We start from the raw sequence: 8,227 nt of genomic DNA on the forward strand, positions 1-8,227 counted from the left end.
AATAGTCTGTCCGAATATATCGGGTACCATCCAGTGACGTGCCATCATTAGAAGCAGTGGATGCGCCGCTTCCCTTGTATTTTCTAAAAAATAAATACATATTAATTTTAATTATATGAAAATTATCGCACAATATTTTATTATAACCGCATTATGTATCTTATGACAAATTTCTGTACTACACGTGAAAAAGAAAAGATTGCTATTGTATATTCGAATATTAGTGGCGGAGTAGCGGAGTGGAAACGCTGTATCATCAGCATCCAAAAAGCCAGATTAGCGCATGCGCTTTACAGAGCACCAACCTCACCCGGTTTAGCCGGTGGAAGCCTAGGACCTTGGGTGGCTGCTACACATATAACGCATCCAATTCTATCCAGGACCGGTTCCGGGCTGTTAGCCGCCCGCCTGCTAGATATTTGGCCGCCCTCGCAAGATTACGTGAATCACGAGTAGATTTATAACTTAACCCAACCTTAAGAATTTACCTGTATGTTTTTATGATAGTTTTCTGTATAGTTCACAGGAGTTTAAAATACAGTGGGTGATCGGTTAACGAACAGATCGGATAACGAACACCCCACAGAACAAACACAAGAAGAAGAGACGTAAAATAATGAATACCGATTGGTCTTCCCTTGTCTTCGGGCAACAATTCGAAAATTTTCGGAGGTATGGGAGACGTCGACATTGACGCTCAAGTTGGTTTATACCGAAACTCTCTCTTGTAATTCCAGCCTTTTATTTTTCTGACAAAACAATTCTTTTATGTATTCGCGAAACTGTCGGGTAGGCACTTCTTAAGTTTTGCGTCTGTTTTTCTTTTCGAAAGGTGAGAGTATAATAGCAAAGGTAGAGAGTGGGCAGAAGATGCCTAATGTTGCTAGGCAGTATGGCGTGAACAGATCTACAGTAGGCCGCAGTTCACTCTTATCTAAGAAAAATATTGTATAATCAAGAAGACTGAAGCAGCTAAAGGAGTAACAAAAATCACATCTGAGAAATAAAGAACATCGAAGAGTTCATAATGGAACCTGAAACGGATCTGACGACAGAAGAACGCCAAGAACTCTTGAATGAAGAACACCAAGAAACTCGGCGAGATGTTTTCTTCTGAAAAAGAGGATTAATGCCGATATCTATTATTAAAGATCCTTTGAAGAAGTGGGATGATATCAGAACGACGGTCTTAGAATGGCATCCAAACCAGGTTGAGGCTTGGGGATTTCTACAATTGCAATGCTATTAATTACTTACTTAAAATCTTGAAGAAGAGAGAAGAGCAATCGACATTAGACAGATTTTTTAGCCCTTTCAAACGGAAAAAACATGACTAATAAAAATGCAAGACTGTGTATGTATGTNATCCGTTAAAATATTTGATATATTTATTCCGCTCTCCGATTTTATATTATTCACGGATTTCAATGTTAAACTAGTGATATTACGATTTTATATATCCCATCTCTAAGGGGATGTAGAAAAAAACGTGTAATGTTAAAAAATTAACTGTTACTTTAGTAGCATAATTTACAACTAAATTTAATGAATGAGAGAGATGCACGAGGTGCAGAAAAAGCTCTAGAATTTATTTTCCTTAAATTTACGATTTATGTATCCGTTGTCATAAAAATTTGTCTTTCCACTTTTTCCCGAGACTACAAATATTCGAGTACAAAGTAACTGGTTTCGACTTATTTCTATTTAAGTAGTAGTTAAATAATCAAGCGATTAGGGAAGTGGGGACGTAAACGAAACTCTGACGAAAGAGCCGAAATTTTAAACAAAAGCCTAACTGAACCAATCTCTAGCCGAGTACAGTGGAGACTGATTTCTTCGAAATATTAGACGTAATAAAGACAGAAATTTTTCCAGTTCAACGAGAGTGAGCGAAAAGTTGTAAATTTTGGAAATTTCCGTGGACAACACCTGGTCCTAAAACGAATTAGTTAGAAAACAAACGACGGACAATCTATTAAGTTTAACATATTTGGCAGCCCGCGTGCATGTACACACCGCACACCTAGCAGGACCATCTCCGATTCCACTCGTAGGGAGCTATTTGACTAAGTGGTTAAGATTTAAAGAGTGAAGAATATTTTATGTTATTTTTATGTACGTTTCATTACAAAGCTATATTTAATTATAATTTTCTTTAAAAGTACTGTATATTCATACAATTGAAGAATGTTTTGTACCAGGTATGTATATCCACCACACATTTTTTTTCACCAAGTAAGTTTTTATAATTTTATTTTTAATTTTAGTCCTTATATCGTGGCTAGCGATTCAGAGTGTTATTGCGATATTGAAAATTTATTTCTAAAAAGTTTTGGCTCGAGATCATATAATGAAAAAGAAAACATTATTAAAAGAGAAAGGCCAATGCCTAAGTTAAATATAAACACTTCAATAAAAAAATTTGTTCGACACTTTCACGATAAAATGGCTCTGTAAATGCATAAAAATGCAAAAATTGTTTTTTTGGCTTGCCTACTATTTTCAAATGAAATTAGTGTATGGAATAACAATGGCTTTGACAATTTAGCTGGCAAAAGACACGAAAAATCGTCGATTCTTTCGTATTTGAAGCAATTTGGAAATCAATGCGGAATAGAATTTAACGTTAGTAAATAATATAAAATAAATATTGAAAATTATAACGAGATAGTTAGGCTAATAGATATATTTAAATTAATAGATGTTATATGTTTTTATCAAAGCAAGAATCGGCATTTAGAGGGCATAGGGAATCTATTGAATCTAATAACAGAGGTAATTATATTGAACTTTATTAATAACTATTTATTAATTACGTCAGATAAATAATCTATTAAAAATACATTTAAAGAATTAACTGATCGCCCCTGGAAGTCGGCTTCTTACAAAAACACAGCTTCCCTATCATCAAATGTCACGGCACGCTACTGGTACCATCTCTCACTACCGACCTCTCTATTATGACCCGGGTCGAATCTATAATGAGTTTGCTAAAAACGCCTTCTTAGTGCCCACAGGATGGAGAATTAAAAGAAAAAAGGTACGTAAAGTTTGCTTAATACAAGCCTCGTTAATGCAAAATGTCAATTTTTAAGTCGAAGAGACTTTGTACTAATGAGGTTTGATTGTATAAATGTGTGTTATATAAAAATCGGCTATAAAACATTGTACTGAAAGATGCATACGTCTTTGAATTTATTTGTTTACGACAACGCGACGTGTGGGCGATCTGCCGAGAGGAAGTGCTTCTCGGGAGGATTTCATGGAAAACCAGTCCCTATTTAGGTGTTAGAAACGTGAAGAAAACCTGGAAAACTCCACGTAAGCTAATTACGTGGAGTTTTCCAGGTTTTCTTCACGTTTGGTTCACGTTTGGTTCACGTTTTTCTTCACCTTTGGCGAGGGGCGAACCAACCAGTGTTGATTGGTGTTATCCACTCAGCCACTGGTGGGCTCAATATGCTTACGTTCTAAACAGTTTGGGTATTAAAAACCAAAAAACGTTAACCAGAGGACTTTTTTAAACTTTACCATTCTTTGGGAATTCTTGTGAGCACTAAGAGGGTCTTTTTAATCCTACCCATCGTGATGTGAGTTCTCCAGGGCAACAATGAGGCGGCCTCATTGTTGCCCTGGTAAGGAACGAGGCCCGATAAATCAGACAGATCACCAGACGAATCCAGACAAATCGGCTGGATTCGTTTTCAGAGGGATAGGATGATGCCTTAATCGCGTCGGCTATCCGGCCGGCCGGCCAGTGTAAATCTGGCCATATCTACAATGAGCTCGATTAATTAAAAAGCCCTCTTAGTGTCTACGGAGTAAAAGAGTAAAAAAAAAAAAAAACAAAAACGCGGGTTATGAAATAGAGTAATTTTCTCTGATTTAACAGATATTTTATTGCTTTATTTGTTATTTGTTTTTCTTTGTTTTTAATTTAAATATAAATAAATCTTCCACTTAATACATTTAAATAAAAATAATAAATGCAAAGATCACAGTTGTGCGCTAATAGATTCTTTGACAATTTAAAATCTATTTCGAAGCTAAATAATAAAATCAATAATTACTGTAATGAAATCACAATATGTTATCCTAAAGAGCGTTTTTATAGGTATAACATGAATTCCATATAGTAAGTACACTTGGCTTTAAAAATGTTTATTGTCAGGGCCGGATCATCGCATAGACAAATGAGACAAATATCTAGGGCCCTGTTTTTAGAAGGGCCCAGTCAAACTCTATTTTGAAAAGATTTGTAAATAAGATAGATTACTTTTCTGTTGGACAACTGTGTAATACTGGTAAAACTGGTAAAATGTTATATTATTTAAATATTAACCAAAAAGGTTAAATTAAACAAGTAAAACGGCAAAACCGTATTTGGGACACGACTATGTCTCAGAGACACTACTAAGCGAAATCACTTTCACGCTCAAAGCGGATCTCGTTCTCATTCTCCAATCTTCTTTGATATCGCTGCTTTTGGGCGCGATCGTTCAAACTTCGCCGGCCACGACCACGAGGTCGTCCACGATGCATTTTCGGTGAAATTAACCTATCCAATTTCGAAATTTCTCTCCGTTGCAACCCGTCGGCCCGGGTTGAATTTTTGTCGATGCGTAACGAAAATTTCCCGTTTTTGAAAAAAATAATCGTGGATATTGTATCGTCCGAAATTATTTTTTTATTTTGCACAAACAATATACAGTTTAACCCGATTATAACGTCATCGGATGTAACGACAACCCTAATATAACGTCAATTTTTTATCGGTCGCATGATTTACTATACAGTACTAGATAATGTTAAAAAAACCTACTTGTAACGACATAAAACCCTGTTTTAATGTCATATTTGAAGCACTCTCAAATTTACAAAATTAGATTACAAATTTTATTTAACAAAGAAAATACTACGTGTTCAGTCCTAGGGTCAGAATCCACTTCCTAGAACGACTGTGGGTGGTATTCTCACCACCTGACTTCGGTTTGCCTGTTTGTAGAGATAGTCGACATTTTGTATTTTACTTTCACTCGGTTCTCGGTCCCGAGTCAGGTTTTTTTATGTGCACATGATTTGGGCACTTAATACTCTGTGCCAAATTGCAACTCCTAACATGTACTCCTTCATACCTCTAAGCTAGTAACACAGCAGGCATACGATTTTATAAACAAGACATAGTCTTGTTGATATTTTAAGATAATATTGTTATTGTATAACAACTTTTGTTAGACATTTAATAAAATAAATTTCAATCTTTTAAATTTATAAACGAACTTCAATTTACTGTTGTGTATTGAATATTTTTTATTAATAAACATTTAAGATTTGTTTTAGTTTTTCACATTATTTAGTTTTGTTTTATTTATTACTAGCTTACCCGTCGCGCATTGCTGCGATCTCAGAAGAAAGGAAATTCAAGCAAACTCGTTATGATAAAATTCAATTTACATTTTATCATTTTTGTTGAAACTTATTATTATTATTGATTTTCATCGGGAAAACATTTCAAAGTGTCGTTTCAATTCTATGTATTTATTGGAGTGTTTGTGGATACACGATATTTTTTGTTTTTCCGTCTAGTCACTCTAGTGCGTACACGAATAAATCAGAAGATTTTCCCGACGCATGAGCGGGCCACATACAGTTGTCCATGCGAGAAGCACGGATTCTCTAAATTTAGCCCACACACTCGCTGCGATTGTCAGAAGTGCGATATTCCCCATTTTTATATATATTTTTAAATCCTTTATAATTTTAATTATTTAATTGCTCCTTCCTCTCTTCCTTGGCATGTTGTGAAATTTCTGATAGTTGGATAATAAACCGTTTTATTGTAATTTGTCTTTTTAAATTATTTTGAGTCGATATTAAAATTTGGAAAAGGGAGGATACCTAGATCGGTAAAATACGCGAATTTCTTCCTACAACTTCGGTTGTTGTTCGGGGTACAGTTAAGGTTTTAACGAAGTTCGAGCGAATACATAATTAGCAAAAAAAAGTTGAAATAAAGTGATTAAACAAAAATTATTACAAATATCGTAAATAACAAATGCATATATAGAGATATTTTTGAAAGGGAAAAATGGTCTTCACAATTTAAAATGGATCGAACACACTACTCGAATGCTCGTGTAAACGCGCGCCATCTATCGTAGGATAAATGTACTTTGCGGGAGTGTATTAAAAAATTAAAAACTTTCCAAAGTTTCATGGCTGTCGTACTATGCCACAAACCTTCGCTGGAGTATATTAAACAACTTCCCAAAGTTTCATGGCAATCGGATAAACGGTGTGATAATGCATGAAGGACAAACACACATACATTCATTTTTATATATATAGATTTTATATTTTTTGTGTGCTCTATTTCTTATGAGAGGGGAAGGGGGCCCGGTAAAAAGAAAATGTCTAGGGCCCCAAAATGGGTTAATCCGGCCCTGTTTATTGTGCAAAAGTTTGACTTCGAATAACGATATTTAAAGAAACTAAATGAATATGCTTTAATTAGAATAAATGTAAAAAAAGCTGATTGATCTGGTGATAAACCGAAAGGATGATTGAAAAAGGCAGATGATCAATCGAAATCGTATGATACGTTACGTGCCGGATGATTTCTCCTTATGGGTAAGCGTGCAATAGGTTCGCCACTCAGCTAGACCAGGCATGGCCAACATACAGCCCACGATTAATCTTTCAATATCAGCTACTCAAGTCCGAATAGCTCGATAAAAAATTCTGACGTCTAAAAAAAATTCAACAACTCACTGTGCGTTTAGAGTTAACTCTCCATTACAAATCTCGTAAGTACCTCAAAATCTTCCTAGGGCAGCCTCTGGTTCGGCCCGTAGAAAAAGTTTTCTTTCCAATTCGGCCCGGGGGCAAAAATTGTTGGCCACCTCTGGCCTAGACTGCTGGACTTGGCAGTGCCTGAATGGATCAACCAACAGAAAGCATTTTTCCTGCGTATTTGTAAACGAAATAGTGGAAGAGAAGCATGAAATGGCATTATTCTCAAGAATGTATTAATAGTTCAATAAAATAATTTGATTATTTGCAATTTATGTGTGTCATAATTTTACGTGACAAATATATACGTAATACAATGTTTGTGACTCTCAATTCTAAGTTTTTTATTATTATTATTAATCTTCACCAAATTTTTTATTCTTATTCTGTGGGATTCCGAGGAAAATAATAGAATTCCATGTAACGGGACATCCCAGTCATTCTCTGATTTGATCATCTTGATAATTCGCGATAATCATAACAATAGTAGACTAAAATAACCAAACTTGTAATATGGTTTTTCTTCTACTTTTTGGCCGGGAAATGTCGGACATATATGCTAGTTAGACTACTAGAAAAACAAATAATTACGAATTCTAATAAAAATACGAATTTTTAAATATCTTTATAAATCTAAAATGATCTAAATTAATTTGATTATTCCTAAAATTCCGCGGAACATTTTCATTTAGTTTAAGTACAAATCCAGATAAATCGTTCACTGTTCCATGAAAAGCCGTATTAATAAAAGTACAAAATGAAGAACGTATTAGTAGTTCGGAACTATCTGAAATGATTTTTAATAATTCTGAGTCCGGAAGTGTTCCTTTGGAAAAGTTGGAGAGGTGGATAATTCCGACTCGGAACTACCCACTTCTAGTGGAAGGAGCACTTGATATGGTTAATAGTTATCATAGACTGCTGCATCTAAATAAAATATATAATTTTACTTACTAATAGGCTAAAAGAACTGAAATATTTTATTACCGTATATCTGCGCTGATAAGATGACCTTCAGATAAGACGAGGTATAAATTTTCGTCAAAGTTTTATCGTTTTAGCATATATCTGTCCTATAAGACTACCCCCAAACTATTAACGGCCTATGAATTTAGTTTAGATCAGCAATCATATGGATAATAATACTGTATAGCGTATACGGAATTATATCCTATTCATAAAAACGTCGTATGGCCTATTCTATTTTATGGATATACCCAGTGCTGATATTCGAAATATTTAACAAAGGGTTCGCTAACAGAAAATTTTTCCTTAACAATTTTTTTTTTTCGCTCAAATGGTGCATTAGCAACATTAGCGCAAAAACGGACCTTAAGATACCCATATAAATAAAAAAGATGCGTTCGCAAAATTAAGTCAGTTAAAATTTAACATTGTTTATACCAGAACTATATTTTTTTTGATAAATAATAAA

Source organism: Centruroides sculpturatus, unplaced genomic scaffold (genome assembly GCF_000671375.1).
Source record: "Centruroides sculpturatus isolate CEXI.00-Female unplaced genomic scaffold, Cexi_2.0 scaffold306, whole genome shotgun sequence".
NCBI classification, from domain to species: domain Eukaryota; kingdom Metazoa; phylum Arthropoda; class Arachnida; order Scorpiones; family Buthidae; genus Centruroides; species Centruroides sculpturatus.